This window comes from Pteronotus mesoamericanus, unplaced genomic scaffold, assembly GCF_021234165.1.
Source record: "Pteronotus mesoamericanus isolate MK-2021 breed Mesoamerican mustached bat unplaced genomic scaffold, CSHL_Meso_final scaffold_85, whole genome shotgun sequence".
Classification (NCBI taxonomy): Eukaryota; Metazoa; Chordata; class Mammalia; order Chiroptera; family Mormoopidae; genus Pteronotus; species Pteronotus mesoamericanus.
In genome coordinates, this window is record NW_026555329.1 from 60,790,823 (window position 1) to 60,810,145 (window position 19,323).

Consider the following 19,323-nt stretch of genomic DNA (forward strand, 5'->3'; position numbering starts at 1 on the left):
TGTTATGAATATAGTATGTGCTCAGATACCACATGGTGAATAAGTAGAGGTCACAAATGAATGCGTGACTTATGCTACATAGTGTTGTTCTCTGACTCTGACTCTGATGTACCTGAGCCTCTTGGCCATCCAGCTTGATGTATGGTTTTTGCTATTTAACATGATTTTAATTTCTTGAATGGTACCATCTGTTGCAGGTCTGACCCAGCTTGAAGCTCTACACCACAGTTTGTAGAGGTTCCCAGCACAGCGCTATGCACAGCAGACCCAGTCCAACCACAGCCCTCCCTGGCGTACACCTTGTGCTCTGGACTTGCTCTTTGCTGCTCCTTACACATGTCATGCTCCCTCCAGTCGCAAGGTGTATAGATGCTGTTCCTCCTGTTGAAATGCCTTCCCTCTTCTCCCTTACCTTTTGGAATCTACCTATATTTTTAATGACCTGCTTTATGTACTTTACCCTACTATAAAACTATAGCGGTATATAATGTGGTAATGTGTGTACTGGTTTGGGGTCAGACACATTTGCATTCAATGGATTCTGGTATTGCTGTGAGTTTGGTTGTATTACATAAGCACTTTAAGACTCAGTATCCTCACTTAAAAAATGGGAATAATAAGAGTGTTGTTTTCTCTTTGTAAGTGGGAATAATAAAAAGGGTTGTTAAGAAGATTAAATCAGAAAAGGCACACAAAGTGCTTTTTGCACAGTATTTGGCATATAGTAAACCCTTAATGCTCCATAAATGCTAGTCATTTTTGTCATAATCATAGTGTTTGATAATAATAAAGTGTTGGCTATTAAGCCCACACTCATCTCTCTTCTGAGTTTCTATTTTACTGAGAGTCAGCTCCACCCATTTTGGCCTTCATTGTTCTCTTATTATATCATACGTATACGTTTTGCCTCCTCAGTTCAATTGTCAGCTCCCAGGGCGCACCTTACACAAAGCCAGCTGAATGGTAGGGATGCTGTATAAACTTGCAGATTGGCTAATGCGTTTCACCTCTGGGCTGCTAAAATAAAACCTAATAACATCACCAAGGGTAACAATTCAGATCAGGAGAGGGCGCTTTCTGAATCCTTCAAAATCTAATTAAGCAAAAGAGGTTTGTGCTGTAGCATCAGACACAATGCAAGAGGTGTACCATTAATGTTCTTGTTGAAACCAGAATGGAAACCATTCCTCATATCAGATGTCCTAAACCGGGCCCGCAGAGCGTGACAGGTGCTGTTCTCCCTGTAAATGTGAGAGTAGTACCCTTGCAAAACCTATTCTGCTTTTGTAAACATTCATTTGTCTTCAGCTGGACGAACTTTGTTGAAACCACAGATTTGTTTGCAGTCAACACCTGTGATATGAAACTCTTTCATCATTTTGACGAGGATAATTAAGAACATTCACCACATCCCATGGCAAACAGAGTAGAGGATGATAAAAAAAAAAAATCACAGAAAACAATGAGGAATAAAAATGAATAGAAGTCACTTCGTTTGTTTGTTCTTTGAACTTATTACAAATGCTCCCATGCTTTACCTATTAGAATATATAGTTCAACATGCATAAAATTTGGCTTTAAAGGAATAAATGTGTTACCCAAAGCAGCTCTGGGAAAGTGAATTACAGCTACTAGAAAATAATTTTGTGAGTACTTTAGTGGGTTTTACTCTCCTTTCCAAGCGACCGTTTATTTAAATTTTTCTGTAGTCATTGCTATCGCCACTATGTCCTCTCTCCTGCTTGTTCTGCTGCCCTGCCCTGCTAGATCCACTTTTGTCCTCTGCATGTCCTCAGCAGCTCATTTAGGTTTTTCCTCTTTGCTGTTCCATACTTACATGACATCTCCAAGTTCCATGCTAATCTAACACACTGATTTCAAGTGTTACTTTCCTTGGTAGCATTTCTTGAAAAATCACTTAATATTTACTATGTGCCCGAGACTGTGCTAAACACTTACATACATAACCTCACTTAATCTGCAACATATCTATGAAGTAAACATTCTTTGTTCCTCTATACAGAAGGAAGTTATTCATCTTCAAGCCACATTAGCCATTTGCTGCTGCATCTAAACACTGGACCCTACTGTGTGCAGACACATCTCTGGTGTCTAAGTCAGCTTGGGCTGTTATAAAAGAACACCAGAGCTGGGGTGTCTTAAACAACAAACATTTATTCTTCATAGTTCTTGGTGCTGGGAAGTCTAAGATCAGGGTGCCCGACTGGCGGGGTTCTGCTGAGAGATTTCTTTCTAGTTGGCAGATGGCCACCTTCTTGCTGTTTGCTCAGATTACGGAGGAAAGGCTCTTCTCTGCTGTGCCTCTTCTCATAAGGGCACAAATTCCATTTATGAGGGCTCCAGCCTCATGACCGAATTACTTCCCAAATACCCCACCTACAAATACCACCACATAATGGGTCAGATCTTTGACATAAGTATTTTGGGGGGACACGAACATTCAGTCCATAGCACCCAGCATCCTGAATGTCATGCTTCCTCAACCTGGGCTGTCATTAAGTCGCTAACCTAGTTTTCTTCAACATCAGAACATCTATTGGTTCTGTGAGTCTGCCTTTAAATCCTCTTATCCTTCAATCTTTTTCTCTTCATGGATTCTACCCACTCAGTTTGGATGACACGTTACTCCATAGCTGGCTCCTCCGATGCTGTTCTCACCACTATTTCAAGCACGACTCTTGAGAGCCTGGCATTCCAACCCCTAACAAAACATTCCCAGTCTTGTTTGTGCCTACATTCTAGCCCTGGTATGGAATTGTAAAAATGTATATCAGCCAGGCAGGCCAGGTACCCAAAGCAGAATAATGTAAGTGTGTTTGCTCAGCTCTCACCAGCACCATCTGGGCACTTGATGGTGTCTGGCAATTCATTTATCCATCTTTTATAATGGGATGGAAACACCACAGGGAAATAGTACAATTCATTTTGTTTCTTATTCCATTTTGTCTATTGCATGTGCTTATGTCATGCTTCCTAACCTAAATGCTGTATTAATAAGCTTCTTGATAACAGAAATAGTTGAGAAATAGGCTCTGATATCACAATGTAATCACTCATTACCTGTGTGACCTTTACCAAGCTACTGATTATTCTGTGCTTCATTTCTTTTTTTTTTTTTAATCTACATAATGGCAGTAAGAGTATTTACCCTGTAAGGTTGTTGTGAAATTAAACGAGCTAATGCATGTAAAGTGCCCAGTATACTACCCAGAACATAGTAATTACAAAATAAAGATTACCTGCTGATATTATTATTATTATCATCATTGCAGAGTCTATGGTTCCTCAATAAAACAAGTCAGTTGAAATGCACAATGACTCATCTTCCTCAGAGTGGCCCATAATTAGATACGATTTTTATCCAAATTGGTTCAGTTTTGAGAGTTAAACTGGATCCATTAATACTTACACTTCAACAGTAGGCATAAACCATATCTGTTCTCTGAAAACCAGAATGTATTATCGTGGGCAATGATATCCTTAGGGAAGGTTTTCCACTGTTCAATTTAACAGTTCTGGGTCCTCCTTTTCCAAAGTGGTTTTAAAGAGCTAGCCACTTAACAGCTTGCCTATGATTATACTATATATTATAGACAGCAATGCCAAAGTATTAATTCTCAAATCAGTAATTTTTAATTGTGTTAATGGTGTTCTTGTTGAGGGTAATTGTTCATTTGTGCTTATTTATAAGTGAAACCTTACCCAAAGTATCTGGAAAATCAAAAGGTGAATTCCCCAACCAGTATTGGAAGCTTCAGATTTGTGCCATTATTCATACACAGTAATGGTTTCTATATATTGTCTAGTAACATCCATGTAGATAGATCTTATATTTGTATTCCTCCTGTATTTTTTTTAATCTTTCTTTTAGGTTGAATGTCTCATTTTATGGTAAAGACCAGGTGCTGAAAAACAGCACTGATGTGTGCTCTCCAGTTAAAAGAAAAACATCAGATGTACTGATATCAAATAAAGTCTTATTAGTTCTCTTTATTCTAACCTTCCTCCCATCCCAGCCCAGTTGCTTTAAGCACAAAACACAATGAGGGCTTAATAAATATTTGTTAACAGATACCATCAGGCTGGCATTGGAAAAATTTAAGTTATGAGAAATAAAATATATAATCCAACTCATACTGCCTTGTTTTCTGTAGAATCATTTTCATTCCTGTCACACTGAATGAACTGAGCAATGAATTCTGTGAGTCTCCATATGTGATTTTCCTAAAGGGATATTCGTTCACAATGCCAAAAGTGAAAGGAAAACAAATGATTTTTTTGTTACAATGGTCCACTTCAGAGAGTGCCAAAAGGCCATTTCATTTTAACTAGTAATTTGTAAATTTTGAAAAATGCCCTTCCTCTGTCAACATCTCCATTTTGTCCTGTCTCCAGCCTCACCACCACCAAAGCAACAAAAAAAGCCAGCCAGTGAGTAGCAGCCCTTGTCTTAAACCCTGATTCCTGTCCATACTTTCACTGCTAAAGTGTGAGGGGAATGTAATTTTCCTCCCCATACCCAGTGCTGCCCTCAGAGCTGGTTAATGCTTTCTTTGGGGCGAAAAAGACTTTGCAGGCCCATTAAAAGGAAGTCAGAGACCAGAGATGGATGATTTGTGCTTTCTTACGAGTTCCTTGCAGACATAGATCAGCATCTGCTACCAGTATTTAGAACTGTCATCAAAAATAAAATGAAAGTCTTCAGATTTTTTTGTTAAAAACAAGATTTCTTTTTCCCTGACTGCGTAGATAAAACTACTGATCCAACAGACGGAAAGCCCTACTCCTGGAGTTGTTTTTACTAATAGTAAAGTTGAAATTATAGCCCTCCATCAACAGCTGCTCTTCATGGTTCTGCTGTGGCCATACAGAGAGCATTCAAGGATAACAACTGGTTTTAGGGCCAGTCTGCACAAAGCCATCTTTACCATAAGAGGAATAGCTCATAGCTCACTATATTCAAGGTAAAACCTCAGCACCTGACTGCCTCGGTTCTGTAATGATTTGTAAAGAACAGAACATCCAGGCAGGTGATATTGAGACCAACTGACAAATCCAGGATAAACTAACAAACAACCCAAATGGCCCCCCCACATCCCCTAACTTTCTGTTTTGAGCATTATATAAATTCCCTATTAGTGCATGATTTCTTAATAGTAGTGAAAACCCTTATTCTTTACCTTCATACAATCAACTCTTAATATAGATTATGGGACACAGTAAGGCCTAGACAAGTATATAATGAAATGAGATGAGACCTCACACCTTTAGCCCCTAAATGTAAGTCCATCCACATTCCCATCCTACTCCTGTACTTCATCTTTCCAGCTTGAGCTAAAATGCTGCCCCTTCTGGGAAGCCTTCCTTACTGCTCCCATCTTAACCTCCAATACAAAATAAAAAAATTAGATACTCTAGTATGTGCTTCAAAATCTACCAGTGTTCCTTGTCTGTAACTACTTGGGAAACCAGGGCTGTTATGGCTCAGGCATCTGAGGCACGTTCAGTTCAGTATACGTATGGCTCTTTCCCATTCACGACCTACTTGGTTTTCAGGTTCTCTCCATCAGATTTATGAGAGACCAGGTGATCTAATAAGAAGGCTAAGAATATACTAAATGCACAGCAAAGGAAAATCATATGGCAGAGGTAAGAGATAGAGAATGTCATCTTCAACTATCTAGAATTTTGTGATCAAAACATCTGATAGTTTAATAAGAGCAAATATGTAAGTTTGAGTCATTTAAAACATCCTGATTAGAATCATATAAAAGAGATACATCAAAAACTTGTTATTTTTGCAGACTCTCAAGATCTTAACCTGGCTGTCAGAGGGCTAGATGCACAGGAATGTTGGATGGAGGCCTCGCCAAGTCTCTGGCTCCCACTGGCAAAACTGTGGTGAGGTGCTGGCACCGTGTCCCAATGAGGGGACCCAGCTGGTGTTGGTCTTGGTGCAGATGATGAGCCATATACTCCTGAGTAAAGGCCGGCAAAGACTCAGCCCCACAGGGCTCCTGGAGGCCTTCGGCATACTTTTCATGGTGTTTATTCCTTAACTCTGCTTGTTCAATTCTTCTAGAATGTTCTTGGACAATCTCTCAGGAATCATCCTCGGGCCTTTATTAAGCACCCTTTTCTTAGTTTACCCTTTTCCCCTTCTCCCCTTTTCTCTTTTATTCTTGTTACATATCCTTATTTTCTATCTTTCCAACACCCCCATTCCTTTGTTCATTTATAATAGCCCATCCAGTGGAATGTCTGTTACACATTTAAGGAATATTTTGGAAGAGGTTATTTGGTGGGGTTTTCCTCAATTAAATTTCTGCTGCTAATAAATAGAAATTAAAAAGTTCAGTAAGCTTATTGACTATTACTTTGAATATTTATTCTTGATGTTCCTTTCTACCTTGCAGCTGGTAAGTACAGTTCATTAATGAGTTAAGTATACAATTACTACTTATCATATTATGTGCAAAATTTATTAATTCAACATTTATTTGAGGAAATTATCTGAGCATCTTCTTGCCCTCATAGAACTTACAGTCTGTGAGACAATGGACAAGTAAATAAAAACACTTAATATATGATTGCAAATCATGATAAATGCTATTACAGCAGGTATGACTTATAAAGAGCCTGAAACGTCAGATTAACCTTTTAAAACAAAATTAAACCTACCTCTGAACTCCTAACCTATCAGACTGGTTGGAAAATGTGAACTTGGTCATTTTAGGGGCCACATCCTCTTTTTCCCTATGGTTACAAAGACACCCCCCAAAGAAGCTTTTAAGTTGCCTGGAATATGGGAGAGGAACTTGCAGTCTTCAGGCCAGCATCGCTGGGATTGGATTGCCAAGGTCACTGTTTGTGCCCACACAGCCCTGGATGGGCAGGGAGCCTGTTGCACCCATGCTACACTTGAACTCAGAACCCTTAGTTTGGGCAATGAATCTAATTCTAAGGGACCAACATTCCTATAGACACAATACAGAGCCCTGTACATTGGAACTCTGACCCTTCCCAGAAATACTGCCAGGAAACTGGAACAGAACACACTCCCCTTTCCCTTTCCCAGGACTTGGAAATGTTCTCTCCCATCCTTCAACCAACTTCAAAGGCGTAAGCCATTCTTCTCTGCCCTCAGGACTATCCAGCATAATCTCCTTTTTGAAAACAGGCCTTCAGAAAACCTGGGAGAGAAAATTAAGGAAAGCTGAAAGGTATTCTGGACCCTAACTCCAATGTGCAAGCAGGTGGTTTCTACAGCACCAACAACATGCACTTCCCTGGACACCAGCTGGGTGGCCTACAGTCCATCTCAGTTCTGGTACATCTGCTCAGAGTCAGCATCAGATTCTACAGGTTAAAGGTTCAGTCTAAAAGACCGCCCCCCATCCCCACTTCAGACAGTAGTCATAAGCCCAGATCGTTACCTATACTTTTGGCCAACTGGCTGCAGAGCTATAGATCAGAGAAGTTCCAATGACCTCTCCTTGGACTCAACTGATTTTTGAGAGCAGCTCACAGAACTGAGGGAATCATTTACTTATGTTTACTAGTTTATTGTAATAGGATATTATAAAGGATGCAGATGAACATCCAGATGGAAGGCATGCAAAGGACATGTGTGGACGAAAGGGACCACACACTAAACCTGACAAGGTCAGAAGAGGGCTGAGTGTTGGCCTTGCAAACTCAGAGACCTAAACTAACCACATAGGATGGTCTGAAATCAACACTTTATAAGACTTTCACAGGTCATGTTGGGCAGTCATGTCCGGGGCTAGAATCTTCTCAGACAAAAGTCAATCTTTACCTTAACTGAGCCTGTCTATTGTCTTTTTGCATCTACGATAACATACCTTTGAAATGTCAAATTTCCTTTTTCTGGACTCCTTAAAGCACAAGCACCCACTAGAGACCACAAATCCCCTCATTGTTATTCTTACTGCCTTAGTTGTTGACTGTTAACTATCCTGTCCCTACCTATGTAAAAGAAGTGTCTATCATTTTACTCTTTATCTAATTACAGAGGTTTCCCTGCTTTGCTTTCCCCTGCCTCCCTAATTTATTACCAATGGATTTCATATAACCCACTTATATCTTCTCTTCTGATCGTAATGTATAAAGTACAAAACTGCCATTTTCCGGAGCATTTTCTCAATCTGTTAAGGTCTTTGCATCCTGGCAATTGTAGTCAGTTTGGCTCATATAAACTCATTAAAAACTCTTAACAGGTTCAGATGTTTCATACATTGACATTTACTTGGCATAGTCAGCAGGACTCCAAAGAACCCCACCCAGGACCGCCTTGCTCACCCAGACTCATGCTAGGGGGCCCGCTGTAACCACTGGCTCCTCATTTTGCAGAGGGTAAACTTGGGTGAATTTCAATTGGAATTCCAGACCTCCCTGTTTTAAAGTAAGAGGCCCTGATTTTATTTGAGCTGTATTTTTAAAACCCTTGAGGTGGAACTAAAGCTTAAGGGTTGAGTAAGAACCCAGGCTCAGGAGGGACTGGAGGAAAAATGGGTGGCTGGTTTTTAACTTTGGCTTCCAGTTGGAATTGCTTTCTGAGGGCTGGATAAACGAGAGCCTGAAGTTGTCTCCAAAGACAAGGGACATTTTCTCCCTCCCTCCTGAATCTCATGTATTCTTAGGTGACTAAGAATCTTTGTGGCAGTGTCAGGGGACATCCTCCACAATGTGCAGGAGCCCCAAAGTGAATTCCAACTAAACAATTGACTCGTTTGGGGATGCACATATAAAGCATGGTCACTCAGCGCTCCGGGTCCTCATGGCTGTGTTAGACAGCTGGGGAGAGAAACTAAGGCTCGTAAGAGGGTTTGTTACCGAACAAAAGGACCCGTGGAGGGGGGTTGGGGGGGTGCCCAGATGCTACTACCAAAACACCGACACCCTCCTCACCTGGGACCCCTCGGTTATGGGTCTGTTACGGAAAGCCAGACTCAAGACACGATTCAGGGAACGGAGTAAGCCTTTATTCACACGCGCGGGCTCAGAGGAGGCAGTCTCCAAATTCTGAGCCCCGAATCGGGGTTAGATAGGGGTTTATAAGCCCTAGCATTCCGGCAGGAAACGGATGGGCTTCCCAGGTGGGGGAAGGGATTAGCATTCAGGTGGGAGATTGATGAGATTGATGTGCTACCCAGGTGGGGGAAGGGATGTGAAAACGGGCTACAGGAACAGATAAGCAATGATTAAGAGTTAACCTGGGAGGGGTCTCTGGCTAGGCTGCTCCTCTTAAGTCATCTTGCCCTTATCAGGTCCTTTGCCCACCACCCTTGGAATTATGGCTCTGAACGGCAGAGTTTGGTGGAAAGGAAAGGAACTATTTATTCAAAAGTTATACAGGTTTGATTAATGGCTAAATGTCATTTTTAAACCTCAAAATCCCTTCAAAACAACCACCAGCACACACACCATCCTGCCTTCCCCTTCCCCTCTTTGCCCAGTCAGGCCAGTAAGGGGTACCGTCCTTCAGAAGAAAAAGAACAGAAGTCCGGGCCTCGGCTAGGCAGGCTTCTCACAGGTCTCAGCACCATCCACTGGATCGCCGCGGTCTCCAGCTCTTAATCCATAAGCATGTGGCACCTTCTCCTGGCCCACTAGCAAGAGTCCTTTCTCCCCTCTTTCTTCCTACGTGGTCTTCACACTGTTTCCCAGAGTCTGTGTCCCTTTGTCTCTCCTGCAGGGCCCTGTCTCTCCTCTTTCTCTCTCAGTTACATTCTGTATTAAGTCTTTTAAACCTTCCTGATTAGCTTTGGTGATATGTAAAACGACCCTCTTTGCATATGAAGAATGAAGCTATCCTGTTATTGACATACAAAATGACTCTCAATGGCCCTGCTCAAAGCTCCCATCCCCATGGCGGCCTGCCCTGGGGTGGGGAGAATATCTTTTTCTTGGACACCCCAATCTCTGGACCCCATTACATAATACCCTTGGAGGGGGCCTGGCTGTGCCCCGTTACAGGTTGGTGCAATTCGGGGGTTGAGAGCCTCCTGGAGCTCAACCTATAAGCAGCATACTTCAACCCACTACACAATATCCATAGAAATTTGGCAGACTCAACAGATCCCAAAATAAAACTAAAATTAACTTGGGAATTTGCGCCTCTAAGGCCGGAAACTCCCAGACTCCACGCCTGGTAGGAAGCCTTTACTTGCCAGTACTTGACAGAAATGGGAAGATTTAACTAAAAGTGATATCAATTTAAAGTGGCCAAAATGCAGTTTTCTTTGGGGGCTTAAATTAAATTTTTGCATGAAAATTAGAAAATGCTGGCTCTAAAATTGAATGAATGGGAAGTGTATCTTGCTCTGGAAATTAGAGGAGCACAGTTAATTTTTTTTTAAATAATTTAGTAAGAAATTTTAGAGTCTGTCTCTGAACTAAAGAAGGCTCCTGAAGCTAGTAAATACCAACACCTCCCCTTCCCCTTTCTGCAGCTCCTCCCCTGTATTTGCTTTCTAAGCTTCCCTTTCTGAACTTACCCTCTTCCTCCCTTCTTCCCCACTTTCTAACTGCTCTATATCTCCTCCACTACCTCCTACTGAGGGTGGGGGGAGGGCAATAAGATTAGGAATTCAGACAAGGATAATCCATGAATTCTAGCAGCTCTCTGGGAAAAGCTGGTCTCAGGCAGGGGAGAACCAGCAATTTTATACATTTCCTGGACTAGAACAGAATTAAGCAATCTGCCTAAAAATTTCCCCAGTTTTCTCCAGGACCCTGATGGGTTCACGAAGGAATTTAATTTAAATGGTAGAATATGTAATTATGGCTCTTCTGGCCTATTCCAATTATTATACCTACTGATTTCTGGGAGCAAAAACAACAGAATTACTAAATAGGGTTCACAAGGAAACTCCTGTAGAGGAGTCTGTTTACCTTAAGAAGGATGATAGGAAGCTGAAATGGGATTTAGTAAAAGAAAACAAACAGAAGCAATCATTGAGCAGCTCTGTGGACTATGAGGTGTTCCCCCCTCTCCTTAATAGTAGCTTAGGAGAAATTAAAATCACCATAAAAAAGGAAAATCACTAAGGCCCTTGTAAATCCTGGGGCTACTTTATCTGTTCTTAACCTCCTAAATTGCCTCCTCCTTCAGAGTAAAGCTTCTGGGCAGGTGATAGGGATATCTAATCAACCAGTATCTGTTTTTAAATCAGAATCTGTTCCATTCCAACGTTCCAACTAGGGAACATTATGGAGCAATATATATTTTTGCTAATTAAATCTTCCCCAACTCATCTGATAGAGTGATTTTCTTGTAACTAATGACTCCCACATATCCTTTTTCCAGGAGGGTGAAATATATTTAGAAATAAGTAAATCAGACACTCAACCAATTAGGAAAATAATAATTTTAAAGGAACTTCCACAAGAGGAAAATAATCTGGAGACAATGTTTATTGTAGGACATTGCAAAGCAACTTCAGGCCTTTTCCAGTCACCAATATACTTTGTACATGAGAAAGATTTGAGTCCATTACACGAGATTACTTAAAAACGGGACTTATAATTCCATGTACCAACCTGTGTAATCCTCCTATCCTTCCAGTAAAGAAACGCAATGGGAAAGAATAGGGATAAAATAGATATTCTGAAACATTCTTTGTTTCCAAATTCACGTAACCTATTATCAGCTATTTCTGTGGACTGCCAATATTTTTCAGTAATAGATTTATGTAGTGCCTTTTTCAGCATTTCTCTAAAAAGAAAAGAAAAGAAACAAAAAGAGACAGAAATATCTATTTGCTTTCACCTGGGAAGATTCAAAATTTACTGGGGTGGTAATGTCTCAGGGACAGAGGGAGAGCCCCACCTATTTATTGTCTTAATAAAGTTGATTTAAATGATGTTAAATTTCCTAGAGATTCCACTCCAATCCAATATGTCAATGATTTAGTTTATGCTCTAGGAGATTTACTAGACTCCCAAAAGGACACAATTTACCTACTACAACAGCTAACTATAATGAGCCATAGGATATCAAAGTCCAAATTCTGATTCTGTTTACTGCAAGTAAAATACTTTGGTTATCTAATATCTAAAGATGGGCTACTAATTAACCCTGAAAGACTCAGAGGAATCCTATATTTTCCTCTTCCAAAACAAGAAAGCAGCTTAGAGGACTCCTGGGTTTGACTGAATATTATCACATTTGGATTCCAGATTTTTATTAATGGCCCAGACTCTACATGTCTTTAAAATCATATTACCCGATCCAATTCAGTGAAACCCAGATGGGAAACAAACTATAAAATCTCTAAAGAATTTTCTGAATTTTCCACTCTGGGATACCTTAATTATAAACTTTTTAACTTTTTATACATGAAAATAAAAGAAATACTTTCAGAAATTTTAACTCAAACAGTGATCATCATTACAGCCAGCTCCCTCCCTGCATGACAGCCATCTCCGCTGTAGACAGGTTCTGTAGGCAAGCAGAAAAGATAGTTACAGGTGCTCCTTTGTTTATAACCCCCATTCTGTTTCATCTCCACTGAATTCTCATCACATTCAACACTTCTGTCAGTCAACTAGCTCTTGCCTTCTGCACCTAATTTTATTGGGTTGGCCAAAGAGTGTGTATGGTTTTAAAGTAAAAATAAAAGACACATTTTTCATTTTTACCTATCCCTTTATTGTACAATGTATTCGCTATTTGGTTCCACTACCTTCTACCATCTTTCAGTCAACTTCATAATTCCATCTTCCCAAAACATTTTAACTTTTTGAGCAAAAAAAAAAAAACATTCCAGGTGCCTTTTGCAGTCTTTCAGGGAACTGAAATTTTTCCTAGTAAGAGAATTTTATAAAGACCAAAATAAATGGAAATCCAAAGGTGCAATGTCTGGTGAATACGACAGATGAATCAGAACTTCCTAGACAAGCTGTAACAGTTTTTGTCTGGTCATCAAAGAAACATGCGATCTTAACATTATCCTGATGGAAGATTATGTTTGTTGACTGATTCTGAGTGCTTTCCATCAGAGTGCTGCTTTTAGTTGGTCTATTGGGAGCAGTGCTTGTTAGAATTAATCATTTGGTCTTCTGGAAGGAGCTGATGACAGAGAACTCCCTTCCAATCCCACGATATACAAAATATCACCTTCTTTGGATGAAGACCAGCCTTCCCCGTGGTTGGTGGTGGTTCATTTTGCTTGTTCCACGATCTTTTTTGTTCCACATTATTATAAAGTATCCACTTTTTATCACCTGTCACAATTTGTTTTAAAAACAGAACATTTTCATTATGTTTAAGTAGAGAATCGCATGCGGAAATAACAGTCAAGAAGTTTTTTTTGCTTAACTTATGTGGAATCCAAACATCAAAGTGATTGACATAAGCAAACTGGTGCAAATAATTTTCAATGCTTAATTTGGATATTTTGAATATGTCTGCTATCTCCCACATGGTATAATGTTGATTGTTCTCAATGTGTCGATTTGATCGCTATCCACTTCAGCTGGCCTACCTGTCCATGGAACATTACCCACCAGGTAATCTCCAGCACAGAACTTCACAAACCACCTTTGACATGTTTGATTAGTCGCAGAACCTTCTCCATACACTGCACAAGTCTTTTTTTTAATGTTTCAGTTATGTTTTTACCTTCCTTGAAATAATAAAGCATAATATGCCAAAAAATGTTGTGTACTTTCTTCTATCTTTGATATTAAAATGGCTACACAAAAATTTGCCAATTTTGATTTTTTTTTAAATGCACACTGATATGACAGCTGTCACAATACAATTTAACAAAATTGTTTCTAATGAAGTTAAAGACAACTAAGTGCTACTGGAGCCATCTTATGGGGAAAAAAGAAAGAACTCTTTGGCCAACCCAATACTTGAACTCGATATAAGAGTCTTAACCCGGCAACTTTTCTACTTTCTTTGCAGGATGAAGACATCTATGATTGTGTTTGGCTTATGACATCCATTGTTCCTGGGGATGGTTTATAGAAAATCCTTGATAATGCTGGCTTTATTTAGTTTACAGATGAATCTCTGAAAGATAAACAGGGATGCTACTGAGCTAGATATGCAGTAATGTTCATGATCGACATAATAGAAAGTTCTTATTCATTTGAGTAAGATCTACCCAACAAGCCTAATTAATTTTTCTTTTTTTGTATTTATATTTATTTGTTTTATTTAAAGTATGTTTTATTGATTATGCTATTACAGTTGTCCCATTTTTTTCTCCCTTCCACACTGAATCTCCCTTCCCACCAGCATTTCCCCTGACCCCTTTGTTTATGTACATGGGTCATACATATAAGCTCTTTGGCTTCTCCATTTCCTATAGTATTCTTAACCTCCCCCTGTCTATTTTGTACCTACCATTTATGCTTCTTATTCCCTGTACCTTTTCCTCTATTTCCCCCCTCTCCCTCCCCACTAATAACCTTCTATGTGATCTCCATTTCTGTGATTCTGTTCTTGTTCTAGTTGTTTGTTTAGTTTGTTTTTGTTTTCATTTTTGTTTTTGAGGTTCAGTTGTTGATAGCTGTGAGTTTGTTGTCATTTTACTGTTGATAGTTTTGATATTCTTTTTCTTAGATAAGTCCCTTCTAATTAATTTTTCTAACTCAGACTTGCCAATTGGCCAAAGGTCAAATAGCCAAAATTTATACTGATAATAGCTTTGCCTTTAGTGCAGCTCATTGCTTTAGAATGTTGTGGAAGCAATGAGGTGTCTTAATTTTTCCAGTGCAGCCCATAAAGAATAGGAAATAAGTTGCAGAATTATTAGATGACCTACAGAAATGAAAACAATTGACAATTACAAAATTCCAGGACATTCTAAAGATGTCACCATGGGAGCAAAAGACTATTTAGCTGATGCTGCAAGCCAGACAGGCAGCATTAAACAGCCACATTATCCAGACCTGAGAGTGCTCCTTGCTTTCTATTAAATCAGTAAAAACTCTCTTTTATTGTTTCAATGGACAGCTGCAGAGGAAAAGAGGTTATGGCAACAAAAAGAAGAATTTTTGTTCCAGGCAAACAGCTATGGCTTGGACCCAAGCAGAAACCAATCTTGACTATAGAGGTTTAATTACCTGTATTTTAACATGTACATAAGCTAAGACATTATAATCCTAAAAGATGATTTAATGGAGTAAATAATATTGCTGTTACTTTAGATCATAAAGCGTATATAGCAAATGTTCTATCCCTCCAAATATAACCCTGGAAAATCATTCCATGGGTCCCAAGGAAATTTCCCACTTCCTTTAGATCCATTTGAGGTATGGTAATTGCATTTTATCCAAATACCACTATCTCAGAAATATAAATATGTGTTAGCCATGATTTTGTATGGATTGAGGGATTCCCTTGCAGGAGAGTAACAGCTTTAATGGGAGGTAAGTTAAAAAAGGAAACACTAATTCCCAATTGGGAAATTTCTTCTAAGTTAGTGACTGAGGGATTCATTTTACTAGATAAATAATATAATCCCTTTGTAACATTTAGCTCATTCGACAGAATTTTCTTTGTGTCTATCTCCCCCAGATCTCTGGACTGGTAGAACATACAAGGTCTGCCCAGAAAGTATCCATCCATGCAATATGAAAAATAGACAGTTATTGAAGAAGATAACAAGAAACATTGTACATAGGACAATGGCACCTCAATCCCCTCCAAAGAAGGCACCTTGAGACTTCACACAGTTCTCCCAATCACCATCAGCTGCCTGTCGTATTTTCCTGAGTCTCATTGAAGTTCTGAAATCTCTTCCCTTTTAAGGTGATTTTAGTTTTGGGAAAAGCCAGAAGGCACAGGGCACCAAATCTGGGCTGTAGGGGGACTGAGTCACTTGAGTGATTTGATGTTTTGCCAAAAAACTCTGCATAAGACATGATGCATAAATGGGTGCATTGTTGTGATGAAGTTTCCAGTCACCAGTTGCCCATAGCTGCAGCCTTCTGAATCATCTGAACAGTTTCCATGGGTGAATGGTCAAGATTAACACAAAATTTGATGCAGATATGTTGCTCTACTTGCTCAGTCCTTTTGAATGCGAAGCCACACAGTACACATGCTCACTCAGTGGGGTCTACCACCCCACTGACTAGTACAGTGAAGTCATCATTGTTCATGCATGCGCATTCCAGTCCCCTCTTCTTGGTTGCCAGGTTACGTCAATGTGGCACAAACCATTCTCATTATATTAAGAATGGTTGGACTTTTTCCAGATAGACCTCATATATATGGTACAGTTAACACTCAGCTAGGTAAATTTTAGAAGCTTTTATTCTTCCTTGGCCAAAAGTTCTCATTATAGCACTCATCAATCTGAAATCTATGATGAACGTAGCCTCACTCCTTATGAAATAGTCATCAGCTGCCATATGGATTTAGGTGATGGGACACATGAATCGACTATAGTAAAAGTAAAGTTGCATCGTTAACCAGCTTATAGAGAATAAAAATTAGTACCATTTTAGTGTGGTCCCAGGAGACAAAGACTTTAAAGATCAGGAGATTTATTTCCAGTTAAAAAGACATTATTCAAAGACTCTCTCCAACATTGTTGGAAGGTACCTTGTCAGGTATCTAACCACAAATGGACATCTGCCCCTGTCTCTGACACTTGCCCCAACCTACAGCAGAAATCAAAGACTTCTCAAAGATAAGAAACTGCTGACCCCAGAGATAGAGAGCTCTCCTAAGACATAAACAAGGCCTATATATCTACAAATTAATGTTAAACTTTATTTGTCTTTACCTATCTTCTAATATTAATAATAATAATAATTACACTTGTTCTTTAGGGTTTTCTCAAACCTTGTGCACATAACCCAACTGTTAATTGCTGAGGGTATATAAGACAACTTTTTTTTATCATCAATAATACTCTTTTTATGGTTTCTGTTTTAAAATTTAGAAGAAATGTTGTTGCAAAAGGAAGGAAAGGGACGTGTATATTTTTAAGGGAACTTAAAAGAAAGTAGCTTGTTCTAATAAGTTAGTAACTTCGAAATGAGTTAAAAAGAGACAAACTAAGAAAAAAGGGAAGTTGTAGAAAGTTAGTAGAAAAGGAATACAAAGTAAGGAATTTTATGTATAAACACTAGAACCAGCTTATGGGAATGTGCTTACCCCCTCACCCAACAAGGACAACTGACTATGTTAATTCAAATAGAAGCTGAAATGAGTATAAATACATAGCCCTCTGTAACTGCTGCTGAGGCACAGGGTATTTACTTATAAAACTCTTCTTGTCTTCCTGGCCTCTGGAATTTCAGATGGTAATTATAATTTACAATATGGTGTTCTTACATCCTTGGCCCCAACAAAACATAAGGTTACAGTTTCTAATGCACAGCTAGCCAGAATCAGATCAATAACAGTGCCTGAGTGCTTCCAATGGGAAATAGATGGGCTGTAGCAAATAGGAACATCTCATGGCCAGGTTATGAAAATTGAAAAGGTGTATGTTGTGCCCTCAAATAGTAAGTAAATGCTATACTAGATGTGAAATATAGAAAAGTGAGATAGGCACCAAAACCTGGATCATGATAGCTTATAGGTTAGAAATGGTCCAGAGTGTTTTTCTTAATAAAGGCCCACAAGACCTTCCTCCCATTTACCTATTTTTTACTTTTAAGAAAAACTTGGCCTTGACTTCCATCCAAGGTTATGGTCGTATCCCATCCCCAGCAGTTGACCCTGTTCAGCAAGACAAACACTTGACACTAAGACTTCTTAGGAAGAGACCTTCCCAGCACTGTGGGAACTCATTATCCAACTGAAAGGTTGGTGATCAATGCATTCTTTAGATTGATTTATGACTGAAAGGGGAACATGTAGATGAAAAGTGGCCACACTCTAAACCTGATGAGTTCAGGGGGTACCTGCACGATAGCCTTGCAAACTCAGAGACCTAAAATAACCACAGAGGATGGTCTGAAACTAAAACTTTCTAACTAAAATCAGGTCATTGATTGTAGTCATGTCCTAGGCTAGAATCTTTTCTGACAAGTCAATCTTTAGCTTAATTGAGCCTGGCTATTGTCTTTTTGCATCTATGATAATATATCTTTGGAATGGCAAATTTCCTTATTCCAGACCCCTCAAAACACATGCATCCACCAGAGTGCAGACCACAAATCCCCTCATTGTTGTTATGTTATTATCATGTTAACTTTTGACTGTTAACTATCCTATACCCACCTATGTAAAAGATGTTTGTGTATAATATTTTACTTTTTATAAAATTAGAGGGGTCTCCCTGCTTTGCTTTCTCCTGCCTCCCTAATCACCAATGGATTTCATGTAGCCCCCCTCTGCCTCCTCTTTTGGTTGTAACATATAAAATAAGGTGCAAAACTGCTATTTTCTGGAGCAATTGCTCGATCCATTGAGGTTTTGTTTCCTGGCAACTGTAGTCAGTTTGGCTCAAATAAACTCACAAAAATTCTTACAGGTTTGAATGCTTTTTACATTGACGCAGGTATGTAGTGAGGGACACAAAGTTTCCATGTCCTCTACAGGCATGTCATTCTCCCAGCATCTCCACATGTGTAGCAACCTGGAAGCTCTCCAAACCCAGTCTTGTGGGGTTTTTATGGAAGTTTCATTATATGGGCACAATTGATTAAATCATTTGCTGTTGGTGATTGAACTCAATATCCAGCCCTTCTCCCTTCACCTTAGGTGAAGGGTGCGGAACTAAAAGTTCCAACTCCTTAATTGGTTCCCTGGGCAACCATCCCCCAGCCTTAGGTGTGGTCCAAAAGTCACCTCATTCACATAACAAAAACACCATATTTCTCTCATCAGGTTCTAATGGTTTTAGAAGCTCTGTGTCAGAAACAGGGGGTAGAGACCAAACATACATATATTTATTATAAATCACCATAGCTTTCATTATTTTGATTCTTCTATACCAGCTAAAAGAAATGCAAATTAATATTTTAACAGATTACCAGGATATAGTATGCAAGACAGAAATAGGTTTACACTGAAAGATAACAACAAGATGGAGTCCGTAATATAAGAAGTCAGACAAGGACTACCTGGAGGCTGAGATGTGAAAAAGGCAGCTGAGGAAAGAGCAGGGCAGGGAAGCACTCGTGGCTGGGAGGCTACCCATGAAAGGCCTGGAGGTGGAGCAGAGCTCTGAGGGCTCCCAGACTGAAAGACCAGTTTAAAGGAAGCTTACTAGATGACACAGAGTATTATAAAATCAAGTTGGAGAGATAATACTAGGGAATCTTTCCAAATCCTAATCACTAATTTTATGCTTAAAC